Source organism: Piliocolobus tephrosceles, chromosome 19, assembly GCF_002776525.5.
Source record: "Piliocolobus tephrosceles isolate RC106 chromosome 19, ASM277652v3, whole genome shotgun sequence".
Taxonomy (NCBI): domain Eukaryota; kingdom Metazoa; phylum Chordata; class Mammalia; order Primates; family Cercopithecidae; genus Piliocolobus; species Piliocolobus tephrosceles.
The window spans coordinates 33664053-33689467 of NC_045452.1; the positions used below are offsets into that span (position 1 = coordinate 33664053).

General features: G+C 46.2%; 1 protein-coding gene across 1 annotated transcript in view; it reads right to left on the reverse strand.

Annotated features, from left to right (window-relative positions):
* The window catches only part of PCBP3 (poly(rC) binding protein 3), a 169080-nt gene extending 144245 nt beyond the window's left edge, over positions 1–24835 (reverse strand). The window contains exon 1 of the mRNA XM_031934597.1: positions 24795–24835. The gene's annotated coding sequence lies outside the window, so the exon portion shown is untranslated. The remainder of the gene's footprint in view (positions 1–24794) is intronic.
* Between the last annotated feature and the right edge of the window lie 580 nt (positions 24836–25415).

The following is a 25415-nucleotide window of genomic DNA, read 5'->3' on the forward strand; positions in this document are numbered from 1 at the left end:
CTTCTATTATCAGTTTCCTGAACATTTGTATCTGAAAGGAGTGTTGCATTTTGTTCAATGATCTCACTGCATATTCTAAAATGATACTGTTTTTCATTTTTAGTTTGTTAAGATGGTGCAATATACTGATTAATTTTAGACAAAACTATGCTCTGAAAATGCTCAAAGCTTACATTTACTTTTCAGTCACCCACCACACTAAACTGCTAATCAATGCTAAATGTTTGGCCAACCGACATCTCTAAGTCTTTATTGAACACCCACCATGTGCTTCAAACAGAACTTTAGTGAACTCACTATGAACATGTGTCCCACAGGACCCTGTGTGGAATATTAATTAGCCCACTGTCTAGTCTCAAAATACATAATCTACTGGACATAAACATACAAAACACTTTAAGTTACAATATTCAAATCCTGGTTCAAGGCAACAAGAGCAGCTGGATCGTAAAGCACCAACAATTCTATCAATGGACAGCAATGCAGACCCCTGGCTGAGCCAGGGGGAAGAGCAGGCCTTCCGGCCAGGACATGAGGACTGGCGAAGGCAGATGGGTGACTCAGGCACACACGTTTATGCTCCATCTTTCCCAAATTTCCACTGAATTGAGTGAAGAAATCAGGAAAACAAGCCACTGGAAAGCACAGATGCAGGGCCCTCCACAAGCTCCCATGTGACGGCATGGGAGGCGGGTTCTAGAGGCCCCTCTCCTGCACTTCCTGAAAAGCAGTGTGCCACGGAGGCAGTGGATGAGGGAGATGCTGGGGATACGTGGCTGCAGAGGATGGTCCCAGCCACACAGGGTGCCACACAGGACCAGAGGCCACCAAGCCCCCTTTCAGCACCTCAGAAGGCTGGGGGGCCCAGAGCTGGTATGAGGCACGGCCCAAGTGAACTTTCATCCAGCTAAGCTGAGGGTCAGAACAACCTTAAAGGGGATCCTTTAGGAGAGAGCACAGCAGAAAATGTCCACACATGCACGCTGGGGAGAAGACAAGACCAGCACTGACTTCTCCTTCAGGGAGCAACAAACAGAAACAAAGAAACACAGAAGCCATAAAAAAGTCTCTGCCATATGAAGAAAAATACAACAACACAGCAGAAGGTAGAAGAACACATGTTCAGAAATATATACAAAAAGAAACAGGTGATTTTAGTCAATGGCCTGCTATGTGCTTTCAGAGACAAGAAGGAAAAGAAAAACTCGGCGAAACGAGATTAAAAATTGTAAAACGGTAGTCTAAAAAGAAGGGAAATATGAAAAAAATACATATTTGGCTTTAAAATAGCTTTAGATAAAGTCTAGAGGAACTGTAATCATGAGAAGAAATGACCAAAATTACAAATTTCATTTACTTTCCATATTCTTAATCTTCTGTTTGCTTATTTGACATCAGGGGAGAGGAGGCGCCCCTTCGGCAGAGTTCGGGTGCGCCGTCCAGACAGACACAAGGAGCGGGGAGGCAGGGTGACCCTCGATTATTCACCATGTCCAACACGAGGCCGCCACCTGCCGAACTCCCTGCGTTCACCATGTCCTGTGTGGTGAGCACTACTACCCCCATGGTCCACTGTGCATCTCAGGGCTAAAACAAAACCTCCTACAGGCTAAGCAATGTCCAGAAAAGTTCTTCCATCTTGTCTTCCCACAGGCTTAATAATAAAGTGTATTTTTCCTAACAAGAGATACAGCTTCTGCTGGGCTGAGTCACAGAGCTGCCGTGCTGTTAAGCTTTCTCTGAAATATGTCACATCACATTTCTATCACTTGCGAAACGAGCAGCCCATTTTCTCTCTCTGAATATCACACACTAGTTACACTACAGAGGCCTGCCTACAAGAGACAGTCAGCCAGGATGAAGACCTGGCAAGGCAGAAATGCAGGACTTTAGGACCCCAGAGAGAACTTGCAATAATGGGTGGGGCAGAGGCAGGCTGGCCTGCACGCCAACCCAGAGTTTGAGAGAAGGCAACCTAAAAGGTCCAGACACCAGTTCTCTCCCCTGTAGGGGGAACGCAAGACCTGCCTGGACAGGTGGTTCTAAGAATTAAACTGAACAAAGCACCACAGGGGGCGCCCATTTGAAGATCCCTTTCATTTCAGAGACGCAGGTGCTCCAGCCGCACGCACGGGCGATGCGACCACAGTCCCAGCACAGGCAGCAGACAGCCCTGTGTGAGCACCCACGTCTTCTAATGGTGAGCACGCACTGTTACCTGCACTCAGGGACAGGTTTGGGAGGGCTAGCTTTTACCCTGAGGAATAGGTCGTTCAACACTCTCTCAACTGTAGCAACCTGTGTCCACTCGATTCAAATCACAGAATAACCATGAGAGAGCACTGTGGGAAAACAAACCCATCTCATGCCACCCACAGTGCCTTGTGGGGCCCTGGAACTGAGCTGGGCCTTAGCCAATGCCCAGTGAATGCAAGGAGACAAGGATTCAGTGGAGAAACAAATGAAAGAGGGGCAGAGGCTGAGCTAAGTCAGCACAGGCAATGCAGTCTGCAGCCAGTGCCACACAAAGCCTTGAATCCTACTTCTGGTAACAATCCCCAAACAGCCCTGGACAGAGAAGCAGAGGTACCATCCTCCTGGAACACCCGACACACGCTCACCTCCTGCCATGGGTTGTCATGCCCTGATTGCGCCCTGGAGTTCTGGCATCCCCGTCAGACAGAACAGGCAGAGGTGCCTGTCGCGGAGACGAGGGGACGATGGCACAGCAGGCCAGGGGTGCCCGGCTCCCTGCTCACAGGGCAGGCACAGCACGTCCTCAGCCAGGCCTCCAACTGCAGATGGCGCCCTGGGAAAGGCTGCTGCTGCTGTGGGGAGTGCTAAGCACACCAGTGCAATGGGGTGAAAGTAGCAGGAGGCAGAGCCATCAGCTTCATGCAATGTGTGCACTCAACTGGAGTGTTCTGAGCCATCTTCAATGTTTCCTTTGCTCAACAAATTTAAATCTCCACAATTCAGAAAGGAAAAGTTGTGCTGCTGTATTACACTAAATCAAGTTGAATTACCAGGAAGCTACCACACAAGAATGTGGTAATGATATACTGGAAAATGTGAATACATCTACCCTCAAATGCATCTGCTTTGACATCCCTAAGACACCATGACCATGCCCCACAGTCTGACGCTCAGTAACAAGAATTCTGCCAGTGATTTCCACTGAGCAACTGAAATGCCTTCAGGAATTTACTGTAAGCAAAACCAAAGCCAAGTATAACACAATATAACAGACGTGAGAGTCTCGCAGTGCTGGAAACCTTCATCTTGTCCAAGTGCTTTCGCTGAGAAACATGAGGGTGGCTCACTGCCACCCACGCAGGAAGCATCAGCAAAGGCCCACAGCAGCGCTAGGCCTCAGCAGGCACCACAGCAGCCACACAGAGAGGCGCCCCACAGCCCAGGCTCTCCCTGCCAAAGGGTGAGAAGGCAACTGCCCCACAGAGTGTGCCCCAGTGCAGCTGGGAGGGAAGCAGCCAGCCACCTGCAGGACAGAAGCTGGTGCATTGCAGCAGCAAGGACAATGGCACCATGGCCTTTGGCCAACGTGGGTAGTGGCACTGGTCCTAAAACTACAGGCATCCTTCTCAAACAAGCAAAAAGCAAGCCTGCTAGAGCTCACTAAACACCAGCAGGATCTGTGCCCTCACTCACACTGCCTGCCCCTCTGCCAGCCCTCCCTCTGCCAGCTCAGGGCCCAGCACAGGCCCCCTCCTCTCTGAGAGCCTGTCAGTGCCCTCTAGGGCACCACCTGCAGGGGCCTGGGGACTGACATGAGCACCGGAGCAGGAGCAGGGGCCCTGCCATGGCCTCCCAACTGGCCAGCACAGAGCTGCCTCACCACAAAGGGTTGTCCTATCCTGAGCAAGTCCTTTTACCTCTCCATGCCCCATTTCTTAAGATGGGGATAAAAAAAGTGCTACCTCGAGAAGGCAAAACAGTGCAGTGCAGCTGCTGTGGAAAACAGTCTGGTGGTTCCTCAATCAGTTAAACACAGAGTCTCTACATGTCCCCCAGGTCCACTCCTAAGGAACTGAAAAGAGGTGTCAAACAAAAACTTGTACAAGAACGTTCATGGCGGCACTATTCACAACAGCCGAAAGGCAGGGAAAAAACAGTCACTAACCAGTAAGTGGATGTGGTATATTCACACAATGGAACATTATTCAGCCATAAAAAGGAATGAAATTCTGACACATGCTGTGACGACGTAGAACAACCTCAAAAAACAGGATGCAAGTGAAAGAAGCCAGACACTGTGTGGTTCCATTTATATGAAACACCCAGCATGGGCAAATCTGTACACAGAAATTAGACTGGTGGCTGCCCGGGGCTGGGGAAAGGGGGGATTGTGAGGGACTTAACAGGCACAGGGCTTTACTTTGGGGGGATGACAATGTTCTGGAAGTAGGCAGACGTGGTGGCTGCACAGCATGAAGACTGCGCTCAATGCCACTGAGTTATACACTTGAAAATGGTACAGCTTATGTTATGTGAATTATGCCTCAATTAAAAGCGGGGAGGGGAGTGACCCCTCACAGAACTGCTGTCAGGGTCAAAACTGAGTACTCACTGTGTTAGTGAGTGTGTGTGTGTAAGTGGACATGTTTCTAGTCAGTGTCTGACACAGTAATGATACCACTCTTCTTGTTGTGTTGGCTTTCTCATTTGTTTTTTTCTTTTTCTAAAGAAAGAAAGAAAAAGCTCTAAATAATCCACAAGTTAACTGGCTATGAAGCCCTAAGGGGGAAAGGAGACTCTCAGGATAGGCAGAGTCCTGGCAGCCACACACCTTTCCTGTTGAGAGGAAATCTGCCTCTTCCCTCCAGCCTTTTCAATGACCAACCAGTGACAGGTGAGAGGGACATCTGTGGGCATCTGCTGGGGCCTGTCCTCACACAGGCCAGCTGCAGGCTGCTTAACCATGATGTAAAACACAGTGCTTTCGTCTGCTCAGCTGCTGTAACAGAACCACACAGACTGGGGGCTTACACAGAAGCTGGAAATTGAGATCAGGGTGCTGGCTGGGCTGGAATCTGGTGCCGGCGCTCTTCCTCGTTTTTGCAGAGGGCTGCCTCCCTGCTGTGTCCTCACATGGGTGCAGAGAGAGACAGCTCTGGCATCCCTTCCTCCTCTTACAAGGCCACAGTCCTGTCAAATTCGGGCCCGCCCTTATGACCTCAGTAACCTTAATCACATCCCAAGGGCCCCATCTCCAAAGGCAGTCACACTAGGAGTTTGGGCTTCAACACGTGAACTTGGGGGCACAATCCGGTCCATAGCTGGTGGTATCTGAGGAGAAGAAAGTCACATGAGGCACAGCAACACATCCAAGGCGTGGCCAGCCACTCCAGCGGCCCGTCTGCAGGGCAGGTGCCTCACGAAGGACCGCTGGTCGACGCTGCTGCTCCCCACATCCTCAGCCTGGGACTGTGAAGCCATGGATGATGATGCTGTACAGACTCACATCAGTCTCGTCTCACAGGAGACAAGACCATGGGAAAAAACGCTGCTTTAAATGTGCCAACATCTCCACATTTAAAAGGCACAGTAGCCCACATCCAACATCACTGACCATTAACGTTACAGCATTCATCCTTCCAGGCTCCGGGAGACTTCTGAAGGTATCCACTGAGTACATTATTATTCAGCACGATTATGAGACTGAACAAAATCTGAGCCTTCCCCGATCTCAGAACATGAAGGAAGCGCGTCGCCAGTGCTTGTTCAGGAGGAACGATTTGTTTCTGTATTTTATTATCAGCACCATCCGCAGTTACTCCAGTGAACAGCTGTCCCCATGGAAGTCCCCACAGCCCTAAACTGAAGCCGATGTCTGGATATGAGGGGCCTCCTAGGGACTGGCCAGGAGGCAGGAGCCAGGAGACAAGACCCCGACCCCTCAGGAAGGCAGGCAATGGAAGAGTCGCGCTGGCAAACCCCCCCAGGAACAGCATGGCACTGTCCTCAGAGCCCTCACCAGTCCCAGGAGCCCCACCGGGAGGGGCAGCGTGCACCCTGGGGGCTGGCAGGCCCAGCCAGCGGGGAGAGCACATTTGCAGCTCCTCACTGTAGCTGCTGACTTGGTTTGACTAAGGGGTTTTCTCTGTTTGAGCTGTCTTCCTATTTAACTTGCTGTTTCTACCAACTTCACTTCAGGACCATAATTTTTATGAAACAAAAAATCTGATTACCTCACCTGTTTTCATCTGGCCAATGCCCACCCCAACCGGATGACGCAGATGGCGCTTTGGGAAGGGTTTCCCAGGCCTCAGCCTGGCCACCCTCTCCTCTCACCACAGACATCCTGGCACCCCTGGAGGGTTACCCTAGTGCCCAGTCATCCAAGTCCACAGGGACATCTGCTCATGCCTCTCTGTCTACCCCTTCCCCTAAAGATCACCATCCACAGCTCAGCAGCTGCACTCTGACCCCACACCGTGCTGTCAGGCACACTCATGCCCTCTGCACACACACCAGGTGTCCATTCTATGGGCCGTACACATGGACAGCAGCGAGTCCACATCTCACCACAGGCTGGCCCAGGCCCCACGGCCCACCCTGGGCCTCGACCACTGATCCTTCCTGTCCAGCTTCAACGCTCTGCAGCCAAACTCGCAGACCTCCTCCCTTCCAGGAGCATCTCCAGCATAGCCCCCACCCATTCCCAGGAAGCGCATATCTGTCTCCACACTTGTAATTATCACTTCGCAAACACACAGATGATGGCACCACTCTTTCCCTTGCCAGAATGTGGTAAATGGAAAACTAACATGATAAAGCTATTTTTTACATTCTATGATTTGTTTTAAATTAAAAGCATGAAAATACTCTTGACTGGGCTGACTCCATGTACCCCAGGTATACTCCTAAGCCCGTCTGCCTGCCCACCTTCCAGAAAACTGCAGCAAAAGTTTCTCTGCAAGCCCCCTGCCTTCAGCCTGCAGCCAAAGTTTCTGAGAGAGGCTTCATGGGGGGCAGCAGGGTTAACGGAAGTGGTCAGAAATAGGGTCAGAACATGCAGCACCCCTCACTCAGTGGTTAACTAATACACAGCCAGCTTGTTTTGCTCTAGCACAATTGTTGTATTAAAGAAACTCTGTATTACTGGCCGGTCACGGTGGCTCACGCCTGTCATCCCAGCACTTTGGGAGGCTGAGACGGGTGGATCGCCTGAGGTCGGAGTTCGAGACCAGCCTGGCCAACAAGGAGAAATGCCATCTCTACTAAAAATACAAAATTAGCCAGCCGTGGTGGCACATGCCTGTAATCCCAACTACTTGCGAGGCTGAGGCAGGAGAATCGCCTGAACCTGGGAGGCGGAGGTTGTCACTGCACTCCAGCCTGGGCAACAAGAGCAAAACTTTGTCTCAAAAAAAAAAAAAAGAAAGAAAAAGAAAAAAAAGAAACAGAAACTTTGTATTACAAAAGCAATTATCTCACTCAGAACAAAAGGGAGGAGCTAAAGAGCTTCACTCACAAATAATAAAGCTATTTTTTTTTCCTGCAGATGTTTCAACAGGAAAAGCCATGTATGACATTCAAAACATTGTATTAGTAGAAGCTCAATTAATTGTTTAATGCAGACAAAAATCAAGGCTAACTAAAAGCAGAGCAAATGATCCAGTGACCAACCTAGAGGTTCCCACGGGCAAACAGAGGGAGTGTCATGAAGCAGCCTCCGGGGAGAGAGAGGAAGGAGGCCTGCCTGAGAATTCGCTCTGTGTGGACACTGCCCACGTGCAACCAGCGACACTCGCCAGGGCGCTGATGAAACCAACCGCCAGCGAGCAGCACGGGAGACCCGCGGGGAGGTCGCGGCCCTGGCTCTGCCACCTCCCTGCTCCGGGACCACACTGATGGGCTCAGGCAGATGGTCCTGATGCTTGGCCACGGCCGCATCTCGTCTGGGGGTGCCCTCTGCTATTCGTATCCTCCAGGTGTTCAACCCAAAAAAATCTTTGCAGTGAACTTTGCCTCTTCCTGTTTCTCCTGAGGATGCTCCTCTACCCCGAGTTTAGGAGAAGAGAGGGAGAGGAGCACCAATGAACAGCAAAGGAAACAAATCCATCCACAGGCAGCCCCTTCGCGCCTTCTCCACTGCACCTTGAGCCCCACGGCTGAGAAGCCGCGTCCTGAGACTGCGCCAGCACTGCACGCAGTGCCTGGTGTGTGGTCAGAGCACAGCGTGAGCGGAATGAATGCTGAATAAATAATTATCATCCTACACATCTTCTAAGCCAGAAATAGAGAAATGTTACAGCCCTCAATGGTGGGAACTGCAAAACCTCAGCCCTGCAAAGCATGCCCCATGTAAGGGCAGTGCCACTGCTGCTTGTGTGGCTCAGCTGACTGAGCGGAAAGCCAGAGGGGCACCTCTGGAGAGTCACCGAGCGCTGCTCGAAACTCATAAAACTGTATCCTTAAAAGGGTGAATTTTATACTATGTAAATTATACCTCAATATACTTGATGTTAAACAAGATACCAAGAACAATCCCAAGCAAGATAAATACAAGAAATCTACACTTAAATACACCATAGTAAAATTGTAAAACACCAAAGACATACAGATCTTAAAAGTAACCAGAATTTTAAAAGAAATTCCTTGAACTGAGTATTATTTAAATTGAAAGATGGCTTCTCAACAGCAATGGAAGCCAAAGACAGTAGAATAAAATCTCTTCCATACTCTAAGAAAGTAATCTTCCACCCAGAACTTCAACCCAGAGGAGCAGGAGTTAGTATTAGTTTCTCTATTACTAGATTTTCAAACTCTCTACTAAACTCTAATGTGGGATACACAGGCAATTACCATTTAAGTCTTTATGTGGCTGTGAGAAGACACAAGGTGTCATGCTAAATTTAAAACTCATGAATATTTTCTAGCTATTTTCTAGCTATGTCAACAAGGAATATTTTTTAAATGCTGCTGAAAATCTGAGATAATTTCTGGTGGGTCACAAATAGAAACACCAGCAGATTTGGGTAGGTTAGCAGGCCTAACTTAAACAACCACGGCAAAAGAAACGAGCCACTAACATTAATCACCAAAATAAAAAAAACTGTACTGGCAAAGATACAACAAATAAGTCAATACCTTAGATTTCCAGGACACAATTTAAAAGTTTTCCTGGTTTTTCAGCATCAATTTTTTACTGGGTACTTGAACTACTCTTATCATAACCATTTTCATTATGATAATATTATACATATGTTGAACAAAGACTCATCACTACTCCTAAACTTGTAGTCCAAGCTTTTTCCATGCCACATGCCAATATTTTTCCATGAAAATTTAATTTTGGAAAGAAGTCTTGGGTAAAACAATTTCAGAATGACTTAATAAGTAAAATATATTTTACTTATTAAAAATTAAAAATAAAATACAGGTTTTGAAAAAAAGAAGGTAGAAGGTTTCAGTTAAAAATAGTTTTTTACCCACATTCTCACCACGATGCATTTTAGAAGAAGCATTATCTGTGGTACAAGTGGCAACAAATAGTAATGAATGTTGTGAGATATGAGTAAATCTAAACAGGCACCAATGTATAAAATGTTAGAGAAGGCTGCACGATATTAAAAATACAACAGTTGAGAATGAAAATGCCATTCAAGTCAGGAGAGAATCATCAGAGGTGAGCACTGTGAGATTCCTGCATTCTCTGGAATGTGGACAGAGTACTGACTAATTCTGGACCCTGATAAATTAAGCCTACATATAAGACAAACACAAAAATAAGAGAAATCGAAATTATACAGTGAAGGAGAAAACTGATGAGTAAAACAGTCATCTGTCAATCAAAAGAAGGGAAGAAAGAAAAAATAAGACAGTTGAGCTACATAGAAAGTCCAAAATAAAGCGGTACAATGGAGTCCAAATTATAAGTAATTAAAATAAATGAAAGTAAGGTAAATGTTCTAGTCTTTAAAAGGCAAAGATTGTCAGGAAGGATAAAACAAAAATCCATTACATCCCATTTTAAAAGATTCACTAAAACATAACTCAGATACAGAGATATTGAAAAAAGGGGAAAGAAAAATATATACTAGGCAAATACATCAGACAAAGTTTGCTTTAAAACAAGAAGCACTAGCAGAGATAGACTACCTTATATAAAGATCAAAAAGTTCAATTTATCAGCAAGATACTACAATTCTAAACTTACATAGACCTAAGAGCAGAAATGAACAGAAATAAGAAAATAGGCAAATCTATTAATCCAATCATACCAGCACATGTGAACACAACTGTCACAGTGGCTGATGTATCAGTTGGAGAAACATTTTTCTTTTCTTTTTTTTTTTTTTGGAGACGGGGTCTTGCTCTGTCACCCAGGCTGTCATGCAGTGGTATGATCATAGCTCACTACAGCCTCGACCGCCTGGGCTCAAGGATCTTCTTGAGCTCTCGAGTAGCTAGGACCACAAGTACACACCACTATGCTCAGCTAATTTTTTTTTTTTTTTTTTTTTTTTTAATTTTTGGAGAGATAGGGTTGCTATGTTGCCTAGGTTTGTCTCGAACTCCTGGCCTCAAGCAACCCTCTCACCTTCAGCCTCCCAAAATGCTGAGATTACAGGAGGGTGCCACAGAGAAAAATATCTATGAGGACAGAGAAGACAAGATTATTAAGCTTCACTTAATGGCCATATACAGAAAGCATATATTCAAAATTGTAGAATAGATTCCACTCTCAGATACACAGGCCATTTATAATACATGACCATATGTGAGCTGCCCTTTGACCACAAACACAAAGATCACCTGGTCCACAATGCAGTGAACTTAGAAACTAAAACACTTAAAATTATTTATATATAAATGTATATTTTTACATGGTTTTTAAAGCTCTGTGTATTTGGAATTGAGAAATACTTCTAAGTAACTCATAAGCCAAAAAAGGAGTCACAGTAGAAACAAGATAACATTTATAAGTTAAGGATAATAAAAGTACTATATATCTAAATCTATGCACTGCGACATACTTTGAGGGAAATGTACAACTTTAAATGCTTATCTACATTTTTAAAAACCTGAATATCAATGAGCAAACATCTAACATAAATTTGAAAAAGAACAGAAACATGAACTGGAAAAAAACAAAAGGAAGAAATAAAAACATAAATTAATGAAACAGAAAAACATCTCATAGAAAAAAATCAACAATTGAAACATTCATGAAAATAAACTAATAAAAAATTAAACTACACAAGTACTAGAGTAAAACATGAGTGATTTCCTCTTTAATCTGGGTGTAGAAAAGGCTTTCTAATTGTGAATTAAAAATCTAGATAAAAGATAAATTTGACTATAAAAATTAAAAAATCCTTGGCACAGCAAAATGACATGAGAAAATTTTACAGAAATACTAAATGGAAGAAAATATTTGCAATGTATTCCACAGGAAAATAAATAATACCCCTAAGATACCAATAAATAAATAAATGTTTAAATTGAGGGGACAAAAAAGACCAAAAACCGTGTAGAAAAATGTATAAAATACATGAAGAGACATAAAAATGTCCTTAAACCTATGAAAAGATGTTCTACTTCACTCACAAGAAGAGAAATGCAAGTTAAAACTACGCTGAGCTACACCGTTCAGGCATCGCTTTGGCAAAAATTCATGAGCTGAAGAACAGACCCCGTGGTGTGGCTGTGGGTGGTGAGGGCGGCGGCCACCCCTGAAGGGGATTTGCAACTGTCTAACTGAAGTAGGAGCACGGAGCACGGAGCACTGCCACTGAACCCAACTACCACACCGCTAAGGCCTTTCCAGGAGATACAGTCACACAAATACAAATGCACAAGGCTATTCACCACTGCACTGTGTGTAACTGCAAAATATCATAAACTACGTCATCATCCCACCATCACGAAACCCAAACGAGGATGCAGCACTGGGCAGCAGAGGAAGCAAAAGGAAGAATGAGGACGATCACTCCGCCCTGGTACGGAGTGACTCCAGGGATGCTGTTTAGTAGAAAACACAAAGTACAAAAAGGGAGATGTAGATGGTGGCATGGCACTGTGAATGTAATTAATGCCACTGAATTACACACTTAAAAACAGCTAAAATAGCAAATGTAGTGTTATATTCGTTTACAATAAAAATAGTAAAAAGAGAACATATGTAGCAAGATACATTATGTACATTTTAGGTGAGAAAGAAGAGAAACAGAAAACATACATATGGAGGGCTAATTGTAAAAATGTGTTTGCCTAGAGGTATGCCAGCAAACGTTTAACAAACAGCTCCTGGGGTGGGAGGGAGGACCCGGCCTGTAGTGTTTACCAGTTTCCTTCCATGTGCAAACCCTCCCACTGTGGGCGATTTCCAACCTACTGCCATGACGTCACTAAACACAGACCTGGGAAGAGATGTGCAGAAGTGGCTCCAGGAGCTGGTGAGAGACCACCTTGGAACATCACTGTCATGTACAAGGCGTGGGGATAATAGGAAGAGAAAGGACTTTGTGGCACTCGTCTGTTTTATACACGCAGATATTTGCATGTATATGTGCATATCTATATATACACACACACACACACACGCATGTATGTTTACACAGAGGTGTGTATGTGTACATGCACGTACTTCCCAGCTCTGACCCCTAACAGTGTTAGAAGCAAAGACACCTGACAGCAATAAGCCTACCTCGTACCCAGATATTGTTCCTTGGTAACATTTTCACACTACAAAAACTAGAGCCCTTCAAACATCTATCTGGTGGACTCCAGGGCTGAGTACGTTAGGTACAAGATGGGCCTGAAACATTATACGGAAAAGTTAGGAAACTGTTTCTTTAAATGAGGCAGATGGTAGCAGGAAGAGAAAGGAAGCTGGGAACTAAAGAGGGAAGGAACCGGGAATTGGTCTGGTGGGCTCCCACTGATCAAATCTAGGAGAATTTGAGCACAAAATCCTCAAGGACGTGATGAATGAGACACTAGGACAGCAGTGAATTAAGACACAGGAGTCCAGGACAAGAAGTTGGTAAGAGATGAACAGATAAGCAAATGGGGAAGAAGGGAGGGGCCTGCTCCCAGCAGATAGCTAAGTCTGCATGGGAGCTGCACAAGCGCCACTTACAGCCATCACAGTAAAGACGGGTCTAGGCAGAAACCAACCACGGCTAAGTCCAGGGGAAATGTCACGAGATGTAGGATTTCCGCATGGTCTTCCAGGGGCTTCCTGCAGATGGTTTATTAGTCTTGAGTGGTAACCAAAGTCGGGAGAAGCCAAACAGCTCTGCAGTGAGTCAGCAACCTCACACCCCAAGGTGGGGCAGAGGGTTGCTCTGCACCTGGTGAGGTGAGGCCCTGAGGAAGCACAATCCCATAGAGGCAGGCACCAGCCAAGCATGCACCACTGAATCCTATCACAGGAGTCCCCAGACATGCCCCAAAGGAGGAAATGTCTACTTATTAAAAGAGACTATTCTTCAAAACGTCAATGTCATGAAAGTGACAGAAAGGCTGTGGAAAACGTTCCTGATTGACAGAGACGACAGACACACGAGTAGGTGCCAACACCTGATCCCAGAAAACATCCTGTGCTGGAGGGAAAACAATATAAAAGACATTACTGAGGGAATGGAAATACTGGGGTGTAGCATTAAGATGGGGTTTGTAAAATGGTGCTGTGGTGATGACAGGACGCCCCTATGCCCAAGAAACGGCACCTCTCCACCCTCCAAATAACTCTCTTGACTCCTCAGGGACCAATGACTAGCAGCACCCACGTGCTCTCTGTCTCTTAATTTTCAAAGTTTCTCTACTAACTCATTTTCAGGCTTTAAACATAACCAAGTAGCTAATACTAAAGATGCAACCCAAACACCTCCCTTCTAGGCCCCAAGTTTTCAGAGTCAAACATTTCACACAGCCATCTCCACCCCTCCCTCTCCCTCACTCCTCAAGCTGGCTCCATCTGGCTTCCTCCGCACCTTCTCAAAGTGACTCAGGACCTCTGGACCATCCCTGTGCCAAGTCCAATGCCATCTTTCAGCTCTCATCTGCTGTGCTTTCCTCCCTTCTCAAGCTGGAACAAAGAAAAAGTGCTTCCTGGTGATGCAGCGTGACTGAGGGGTGCTCACACAGGCACTCTCATTCAATGCTGGTGAACGAGGAAAATATCCGTGACTCTGGGTGGTAATTTGACCGTGAGTACTTGAGATCTGAACTTCTCACAATCTAACAGTAATAAAGCGAAGGAGAGAAGGTTCTGAAAAGGGGGAACAATGGGCTGGACTCTGCTCCAATGCTGACTCATCCTTAGTTTCTGTTTCTTTACTGATAAAAAGGGTTAATTCTCCCAGGTTTTGGAGAATTACAGGAATTAAGTGAGGAACCTTTGCAGCGCATATAGTAATGATTAAGGAAACCATCTTCTCACAGGTCATATGTTTGTTCCTAGAAAGACATTGGTGGTTCTTGCCCTCTTTGTAGAAGCTGAAGCAACCTCCCCACAAGGGTCAGAGCGGCAACAGGTCGGGAAACCCAGTCTCACAGAGGGAAAAGCAGCACAGAGAGGGAAGGACCCAGCCGAGGTCACGTGGTGATCTGGGAGAGGGGACGGAAGCAGAACACAGTCTCTGGATTCTCAGGCTAGTCCTGCTCCACCGGCCCAGCTGGGTCCCTACTGGACACTTCTCTTCCCAGGACTTGTGCTCAGACTCTGCCAGCTTAACACAAGGGAACGATGACAACAGCTCACCGCTGTGCTCCTAACAACAGCTGCCCCCAAATGCAACCAGCCCTGCTGGATGTGGCCAGAGGCACAAGCTCAGCAAAAAAGGTATACGTGGATGCAGCCGTGTTCAATGGGGTCCCATCTTGGGTTTCCTGTGAAGGCAGAGGCTGGGAAACAGGTGGGTAAAGTCAAACCCATTTACTCACTACCAGGTGAACAAAGCTGTAGGGCTGTACCTCAGCCTGTACCTCAGAAAAGCAAAATGGCCAGAGCACTTGGAGTAAAGCTCACACCCACACCGAAAGCCTCAACCTAGCTCTATCACTGACTGCCCTTCATCACCAAAGACAGGGTGGCCTCTGTGACACAATTCGCACAAGGCCTATGGCACAAATGCATGAACACTACACAGAATGAAGTAAGCTGTCAAGTGTCACCGCAGATCCAGAGGAAGACGACGGAGGCCTGGGAGGAGCAGGAGATTGGGATGGACGCGGCTCACCATGCACGCTGACGAGCAAGAGTAGACAGGCTGCATCTCCAATGAACGGATGGTGCCTTTGTAAAATAAAAGCACACAGAAATGCTGACTCCCACCTGTCTAAATGTGCACACAGAGGAAATTCTTCTCCATCTGACATACCATCCCCAGCCACCACGGACCAGCAACAACGGCTCTCTAGATCCATCACTGTCTTTGCACGCAGGGTCGCCAGACAGCCTGGCAGCACAGCACGGAGGAGGGATGAGTCATCACGAAAAATGATCATCCCTCCATGCCAGGCTGCAATCTGATCTCAACCTCCGGGAGGGCAGCACTCTCCAAATCCCTGTGAGAGGGAAAAAAGCAAAGCGGAGAAAGTCCAGAGGGAACGCTACCTAGCCAAGGAGAAAATTCAGAGGAGGAAGGAAAGAAGGGCACCAGTGCCATGAGACCTCCGCTGGGCCCATGGCAGTCTGTCCTCCCTTGAGAGGTGTGCTACACCATTTCCAAATAAAGAACCTGAGATTCGCTGAGGCTGCAGAGCTTCTGCTGGCTGGCGAGGAGCGGGGTAAGGGCAAGACCTCAGCCTCTGTGACTGAGAGCATGTGAAAACGCCCTGCCCCAGCCAGTCAAGACCTCCAGGTCTTCCCTGGCCCTCCTGGTTCTGGGGCCCACATTTCCACAGTGAAATAGTGCCGCCCATCCCTACAGGCCCTGGGTCTTGGCTGGGAGGGCTGGAACAGCCCTGCTGCGTCACCACAGCAGCGCCCATGAATGCCAGGTTTGTGCTGGCTAGAATCCAGGAGGCTCAGCAGGCCCAGAACTCACCCCCCAGACTGGTGCTCCTCTTAGAACAAGGATGCCCGGTGGGCTTTGCAATTGATATGGCTTGGCTATGTCTGCACCCAAATCTCATCTTAAACTGTAGGTCCCATAATCCCCACGTGTTGTGGGCGGGACCCGGTGGGAGGTGATTGAATCATGAGGGTGGGTTTTTCTCATGCTGTTCTCATGGCAGTGAGTGAGTCTCACCAGAACTGATGGTTTTATAAAAAGGCAGTTCCCTTGCACATGCTCTCTTGCCTGCCACCATGTAAGATGCACCTTTGATCCTCCTTCCCTTCGGCCATGATTGTGAGGCCTCCTGAGCCATGCGGAACTAAGTCCACTAAACCTCTTTTTCTTTATAAATTACACAGTCTAGGGTGTCTCTTCATAGCAGTATGAAAATGGACTGATCCAGTGATGCTGACACAACACCGTGTGGGCGCTATGTCTGCCTTCACACAACGCCAACACTCTTGCAAGTGTGCCTCACTCTGAAGCGTGGGTGACCCCACGTCCTTACTCACTCCTCTCCAGGCCACTATTCAGTGCCTCCTATGTCCTCATCCTTGCCTATGGAGGCAGAAGCTCTTCCCCTCTCCTCTCCTCCCCTTGTCTGTGAAGACAGAGCTTTGGCTGAGCCCAAGGCTGCCCAGCGGAAGAATGTGTTGCCCAGCTCCTCTGCAGAGAGGGTCGCCTGGCACATGTTAGACACACCTGGTCTCAGATACCATGATACAAGTCAGCATAACTTGGGCCTCCAATTCTTAAAATGAAGTTGCCCCCTGTTGCATCCACAAGCTAGAACACACGAGGTGCACCTGGGTTCCTTCCAACTCTGCAGTCATGACAACATAGCAAGAGACAGAAACTACACATCAAGAATGGCAGGGCCACCCAGAGCCCAGGCCAGGGAAGGCCTCACAGAGCCCAGCCCTCCCATCCTGGAACGATGATGTCAACAAGAGCATTTGACCCTATGAAATAAGGCTGGTGGGTCTGGGAAGCTCTGTGCTTCTGCGGCTTACCCTTTCCCCTGGGTTCACCTCTTCCTCTTGGCACATGGCTCTCTGTATGCCCCACACCGCCCCCTCAGCTGTGAGGTGGGATTCCAAAAGCCTCCATGGCACGTCTCCTACGGGTCTCACACAGAAGTCTGTCTGCTCCCCGCAAACGCCAGACTGTTTTTCTTCCAATGCGATCACTCCATCTCCCAGGACTACAGGCAGCATAAAACCCCATGGGGTCCCTCTGGCACCTTCTCCACTGCTCACACTGTACCCTGCTGCTCTGTGATAGCCTGTGACATGCCCACAGTGGGTGCCACTCTTCCATCCCCAAGCCCCACAGCCATGTCCTACAAAACACCCACAATCACAAAGGGCCCAGTCCCTCTCTGACCCACACAGGGCAAACATGATACTTAAAAAGCAGAAACCTAACAAAAGAACAGTCCTCCTAGACAGGACTACCAAGAAGTTAATCTTTTAAATTAAAGAATAAAAACATGAGTGACAACAGGTCAGTACATATAAAGCCAGTAGAACAGAGTTAAAAGTGTCTTAGAGAAAGATTGAGAGTCAAATGCATTAGTTGGAAAATAAATGAAAATGTTCAAAGAAGCACTCAGGAAACTATTAAAATAATAGCATTAACTTGAAGAAAAAGAGAATTATAATTATAATGTATGCTAAAATGAGAAATTAATAGTAAAATTATAAATGATCAATATAACTTAAAGCTATTTTGGAGAAAAAATTAGACAAATGTGACTAAAATGCTGAAATAAATATTTGAAATAAAGGGAACACAGTAACAGATAAAATGACTGAAAAACTAGGCCTGGCATGGTGGCCTACACCTGTAATCCTAGCACTTTGGGAGGCCATGGCAGGAAGATCACTTGAGGCCAAGAGGTTTGAGACCAGCTTGGGTATCTAAGCAAGACCCTAGTCCCTAAAAAAAATTTTTTAAATTAGCTAGATGTGTTGGCACATGCCTGTAGTCCCAGCTACTTAGGAGACTGAGGTGGAAGGATCGCTTGAGCCCAGTAGTTCAAGGCTGCAGTGAGCTGAGATCAACATCCAACAGAGTGTGGCTCTGTTTCTAAAAAAAATAACAAAAATAAAAATTAAATTAAATTAAATTAAAAATTTTAAAAGACTGAAAAATGACAAGAACACAACATATATATTACATACATATATATGTGTGTATATATAAAATATATACATTTTTACCTATATACCTAAAAACTTGCTTAAAATTGACTATTTCCTAAGAAAAAACCATTGGTGTATAAGAAAATATGTAGAAAATCAATAACCATGGAAGAAATTATACAGACACTAAAAAATCAGTCTCCAAAATAGACTCCAGGCTTAGTGGCTTTGATAGACGAATTCTATCAAAGGTAGAATTCTATCAAAGGCTGATAACATTTGCATTTCTAAACAGAGGACAGAAAAATTTGTTATTTAAATAAACGATAGAAAAACATGGGAAGATTCTCAAATCATGTTATGAAAGCAAGCTATATATTACCAAAATCATATAAAAATTAGAAAAAAAGAAACTTATAGAGCAATATCACCCTAGCCATAACCCTCACGATAACCCTAACACTAACCCTAATCCTAACCTTTACAATAACTCGAACACTAACAGTAACCTCAACCCTTATGCTAGCCTTAACTCGAGCCCTAACCCTATCATTAACCCTTATTCTAGTCCCAGTAAGATACTGGAAGCATATTATAATTGGAAGAGCTATGGCCTCACAGTATTTATTCCAAGAATCAACACTTGGAATGTCAGGAACAGAATTCACTCCATTGAGAGACAAAAGCAGGAATCACATGACCACCTATATAGTAGCAATGAACACATTTAGTGAAATGCAGCTTTCACTTTCGATTTAGAAAAACACATAACTTAATAAATAGGAATAAAAGAAAACTTCTGTAGCTTAATGAAGAATATTTACCAGACAGCTACGGCAAGCAAACTTCATGGTGAAGGCATTTGGGTCAAGGTAAAAGTAAGCCAAATTTTACCCGAAAACCCTCTTGCAAATAAAACCATTTTAACACATGACCACATTCAAATATATAAAAACTGATAGTTTTCCTATATAATGTTAAATATTTGATAAATGCAATGGGAAAAGTCCCAATTACAATAACCAAGTGACACAAATTAGTTGGAAAAGAATTTGAAAGATAAAACCCATAGCAAGAAAGCTATGAAATGTAACTGAAGGCTAATAACAGAATAAATGGAAAGAGGAATTCCTTTTATATATAGGAAACTATTTAAATATTGTTAAAATATCAGCTGTTTATAATTTAAATTACAGATCTGATCCATTTGAAAAGAAACCTCAATATGATTAACTTTTTAAACTTGAAAATCATTCTAAAGTTCATTTAGAAAGTAAGTAGCCAAGAATAACCAAAATGTTTTTTGAAATATTGGTTACCTTTATCAGATATGGAAATACACCATGAAACTAAAATAATTAAAATAGTGTACCAGCATTAGAACAAAGAGGTGAATTAGAGAATTCAGAAACAGACACTAAAATACACAATATTTTCATATGTGGTACACATACATAACAGAAGTTGCAGCATGAATCATTAGAAAAATGAAGTATTTTTTAATAAATGGTGTTTCTAATATAAGAAAACTAACTTAGATCTAAGAACATATACCTAATTAAATCCCAAGAAAAGGATTTTCTAAATGTAAACACAATAGAAGATGACATCACAAGGGAAAATACTGAGAGCCACCCAAAATGCTACAGATGAGACGAAAGGGTGCACGACTCAACTGGGGAGAATTCCTCCCACAAACATAAAAGCAGAGTATCTTCAATAACGCAAGAGTGCTTATGAGCATGGGAAAACTACATTATTGTTAAAGAGCTAAAGCCATGTGTGTTCAGTTCGCTTCTGCATTTTGAGACGGAGACGTATGCAGCACCTGGTGTGTCAGGATACAACAGCACAGGTGCTTGGTACAGCTTGTTCCAGTACAAACTTGCACTTTTGAGATCAGCCTGGCAATTACACATTATGCCTCTTTTAAATGTCCGTGTCCTCTGACCCAGGAATTCTGTAGGTGTGAACACGGCCTACAAAAGAGAGGAAGCTGCTGTGGATTTATGCACAAGGATGTTTACCTTGTATTATCGGTATTAGTGGAAATCAGAAAAAAATAAACAAAAAGGGAATAATCCAATAAATGATACCTAGATCCATACATGGGAAACCATGCAACCTTCTAAAAATAATGTTTTCAGACTAGGTAAGGTCGAACACTTTGCAGAATACTATTCAGTTAAAAAGCAGGGCACGGAAGCGTGTACTGAACACCTGACGCAGACAGTCTGGACTGAAATTTCCCCACAGCCCCTGGAGCACTGGGCAAGAGGCGCTCACCAGGCCTAAAGCTGCAAAGCTCAAGCAACCTGAGTAGAAAGATCTGCCTCAGATTCGCCAAGCCAGAGGCTGGGCCTGTGCAGTGGAGAGGACCAGAGGGCAAGGGCAGCGGAAGTCTGACCTGGCAGGAGCAGGGCAAGCAAGGGAGCTCAGGGCCTGAGGTTCATCAATTTTTTATAAAATAATATTTGCCCATATAACCTTTAAAAGTTTTTATTTTTAATAAAACTATAAATATACAGTTTTTAAAAGCAAATAATTCGATAAAGCTTATGAAAAGCAGTGGCCCTGCCCCTCCTCGTCCCCCACATCACAATCTTTCCCTGAGCTCTTAGCCTCCTTTGGCATTTCTTTATCTCCATATTTCTAATCACTGAGTTTGTATTTGCTATTCGTGATCTTACAATTTTATGTATCAGCTGTTAGCTTCCTGCTATAAAAGATGAGCACCAATTCTCCTGAGCCCCTACCTCGCCCTCCTCCCCACTCTCCAGGACTCCCCTCGCCGGCTGTGCACCTGGTACCTACACCTCATGCTGCAGCTCCCTTCTTGCACAATGTTTCTGTTTCTCGCAGGGAATCAGGGTCTCCCGACTGCTTTGCTTGGTGCTCTATGAACTTAGATTGATTTCTTTCCAAATTCCTAGCCATGGGGCTGACCACTGCAGACCCACTCATCCTGACATCACCCTCCAAGCCTTTCTTGGAGCCACGCTCCAGGGCCCCAGCGTCCAGCTTCCTCACCCACCCAGTGGCTCCTTTCCCTCCCTCCCGCGTCTGTTCCTAGGTTCCCAGTGTTCTGGGGCCCAATGAGGGGCTGGGGTGAAGCTATTCTGTGCCCTGCTACACGGCAGGCTCCTAGGTCACCTTCCAGGGAGGAACCAGACTGGGTAGGAGAGGGCTGAGAGGCTGACTCCTTCTCAGACAGGTTTTCCACAGCTTTCCTATGTCAACACTACCTCCACTGCCTCCCCATGTTCAGCGGTACAGTAACGCCATTCCCAAGACGTGGGGGCACTGTCTGCAACACAAGAAACTCACTTCCCAGTCCCCTCAACACACACACACACACAACAGATGCACACAGACCACATACGCACGCACACACCTTCCACACACACACGTGTGTGCGCACCTATATACACACTCACCTGCACACACATACACACGCATGTGTACACACAGACCTGCATGGGTAAATACACAGGCACACACACTTCACACACACGCACACTACACACACCACACACACACTCACACTCACATGCACCTCTCAGCTTTCTAGGTGCAGATCTGCTCTGTCCATTTGCCTTCCAACTTTCAAAGTTCTGTCATCTTCTTTCTCAATTTCTTGGTGATCGAGACCATCCTGGCTAACACGGTGAAACACCGTCTCTACCAAAAATACAAAAAATTAGCCGGCCTGGTGGTGGGTGTCTATAGTCCCAGCTACTCGGGAGGCTGAGGTAGGAGAATGGCAATGGCGTGAACATGGGAGACAGAGCTTGAAGTGAGCCGAGATGGCACCACTGCACTCCAGCCTGGGCAACAGAGCGAGACTCTGTCTCAAGAAACAAACAAACAAACAAAAACTCTTAAGAAGTAAATAACCAACTCAGTATTACAAGAAATAAAAGACCTCAAAGTAAATAAAAATCTTCAACAAAGTGTTCATTACTACTTATTTCCCCATCTTGCTGTAGCGGAAAAACAGCCCCTAGATGGGGCTAGGAGTGGACTCTGGCACTAACCAGCTATGGGAGATGGGTCCTTACCTGCAAAAATGAAGTGGCCCTCAGAGGTCCGCACAGACCACACACAGCCCAGGGAAGGCCCACCTGTGCTTCTCCATGAGGCCTACGTTCATCGCTCTCTCTCAGGAGGGAGGAAGAGTTCTCCAAGACATGGGAATGGAAAAACCAAGTGCTTCCAAAACTATTGGCTCCCCTGGGAAACATCCACTCAGATGAGCTCTGCGCTGCTTCATCACCGCACCCCAGAATCCCACAGGGGGAAGCTGCAGGACTCACTTGACACAGCCCATGAGAGGAGAGCCCTTCTGTTCCAACCAGCTCAGTGCTCATAGCACCTCCCTTCCCACCAGCAGAAGAGGCCACAGGTGCCTATAAAAGTTCCCTGTCTGTACTGAACACAGGCCTCAGGGAATTTCCAGAATCTGCCTGCTGCAGCCTCCAGAACCCATGTGCTGGCAGGCGATGGTTCCACCTGCACTGCTTGCTCTGCCTCTCAGCCTGGCTGCCAGGGCACGGCTTGCAGGAGGTCAGGCTCGCCCCACCCCAGCACACTGGTTTATTTCCAGAACTGTAGGCTGGGTCTGAAGAGTCTACAGTTAGGCTCAGAAGAAGAATGTGGACAACGCCAAAGTCAAGGAGAAAATGGGAACAGCACATAATGGGTGTTGCTTATCCACCTGAGTCCCAGAGGCTCTTCCCTTGAGATTTTAGTGAAAATTAGATCCAGATTTGTAAGATTATGAAGTTGGCCCCAAGGCAACAGCGATTTGGATTCCTCCAAGAAGCAGGTATTACAGAAGCTTTAGTTAAAGCCACAACAATAACTTAGCACAGAGAAGAGATTGGCTGGCTCCCCACTCCCACACCCACCCTGCTGGTAGGCTCCTCTTAGCCCCCAATGCCATGCGGACTGAGAGCAGCCTCAGGATGACCTGTGAGGCCCCTGACGTGCCCCAGCGGCACTCTCACCTCCTGCCCCGCAGCCTCCTCACTGCTCCATGGATGCACCAGGCACGTCAGACCCGAGCTTCTGCTCAAAACACCCTTGGCCCTGCAGCCCCTTACTTACCTCCTGCACCAAAGGGCTCACACTTGCATCTCTGGCAAGACTCACACAGATGCCCCATGTCTCAGGGCTGACTGACGGCCTATTCACATGGCACCAGGACTCCCACACCGCGCCCTTCCCTGTATCCTCCACAGCCACTGTCAGCCCCTGACATGCCACAGAATGAACTCACTGACTAGATTTATGTTTTCAAGTCCCCGGCAAGGATGTCAGGATTCTGGCAGTGTGCCTGGGACATCGCAGGCACACTGTAAACATCTGCTAAACAATGAAGGAACAAACAAAGTATTTGTTCAAGTAATTTGTTGGTAAGAACTCTCCTCTTAGGATATTAGTCAGGGTTCCAGTCACCTGCAAGCCCAAGCACCTACATGCACGGGCTCCCAAGCCCCCCCATGCCATCTCTCCGAGGGACTCCCCCTGCCAACTCCTCATGCCATCTCTCTGACCAGGACGCTGCCCTGCTGCAGCTGACATCTCTGGAAGCCGGTGGGCGGGAACCGCAGCACTGTCTCCTCAGGATGCACTGTGCTCAGGACCTCACAGCAGCCCAGGGCTGCCATCAAGCACACCAGGAAGGCAAGACACACTGGGAGTTCCGACCAACATCACATCAACAAGGCAGCTCTTCTTATTCTACTATTGTGAAGTTGGAAGACTTGGCTCAAATCCCAGCCCCACCACTGTCACCAAGATAACCTAAATGAGTTACTTCACCTCGCCAAGCCTCAGAGAATAACAATCCCTATCTCAAAGGGGCACTGGGAGGATGAAGGGAGTGATTCTATGTAAGTTATCAAATCAGGGTGGCTGGCACTACTTCACCAGCATCAGCAGCCATCATGACTACATTAGTTTTCCACGCAAAACTGCAAATATACACTAAGTTCCTGCTGAAAACGTTTTGAAAATGACATTTATAAGCTTTAGAAAAAGAAAGACATCTTAAGGATAATTTTAAAAGGAGTCATCTCAAGGTAGTTTTACAAAACTAGAATTGAGACCACAGTGCATTGTCTGAGACAGGTGTGTGCTGCTGTGTCCTGGCTGGTGCCAGGTCCTTTCCACAGATGTTACCCACGCACCGTGTGGCTTCAGGCATTGTGGTGCCATCACGGCCACCACATACACAGGCACTATAGGGCAGGGGGCACTGTCGGCACAAGAACAAAGGCGTGCAGTAGGCTCCAAGAGTGCTAACAACTGGCCCTCCAGCTCCTGCTGGTCTGCATGGTCAGGTTAACTGTGAAGAAAGGTTACCAGAGAAAGAGGAAACTGCCTCTTTGAAAATCTTGGTTCCACAGAAGCAAGAATGGAAAATGCGTGTCACTCACACTATATGCTCTTGGCAGTAGTGTGACCTGAGGCAGGTTCCTCATGAGACATAAAACCAGGATCCAGGGGGAAGGCAGAGACACACGGCTTCTACTCTGCTGACACAGAAAGAGTCGTTTAGTCTAAAAATATCGCCTGTGACAGCATCATAAGAAGCACTACTTACACAGAACCACGTGGGGAGCTTCTCTCTCGCAGACAGCCCTGTAAACAGTTGAAGGAAAAAACAATTAAAATTGGAAATCACAGGCTTTCCAAAGAGAGACAGAAATCACAATCATCTTTCACCTTAGACACCAAATTTTATCAAACCAAAGTCATCTATTAAAAATAGAACCATAAATCAGTTTGGGAAGGTCAAAGACAGTTTCCCAGAGAAAAAATTCCACAAAAAGTGATTCAATTCTAAACTGAGTCTGGAACATACACAATACTGATAAAGACTTAGAGCCACAGGGTCCCTGAACCTTGACCCACAGTCCTCAGCCTGACTGAAGTCTGGGGCACAGCTGATTCTCAAATCCCTCTGAATCTATGGGGGATGGTAAGAATGCAGGGAGAGTATACGGGACAGGATGGCTGTACCGCAAAGGTCTGTAGCTTCACTCCTGAAGCCAGCGAGACCACGGACCCACCGGGAAGAAGGAACCAACTCCGGTGGTAACAAAGCAAAGTAAGCAGAAGAAAGGAAATAAAGAATAGAAATCTATAAGCTGAAAAGCCATTTTAAAAATACTTGCTTCAGGAGACTAAAGTGGGAAGATCACTTGCAGCCAGGAGTTTGAGA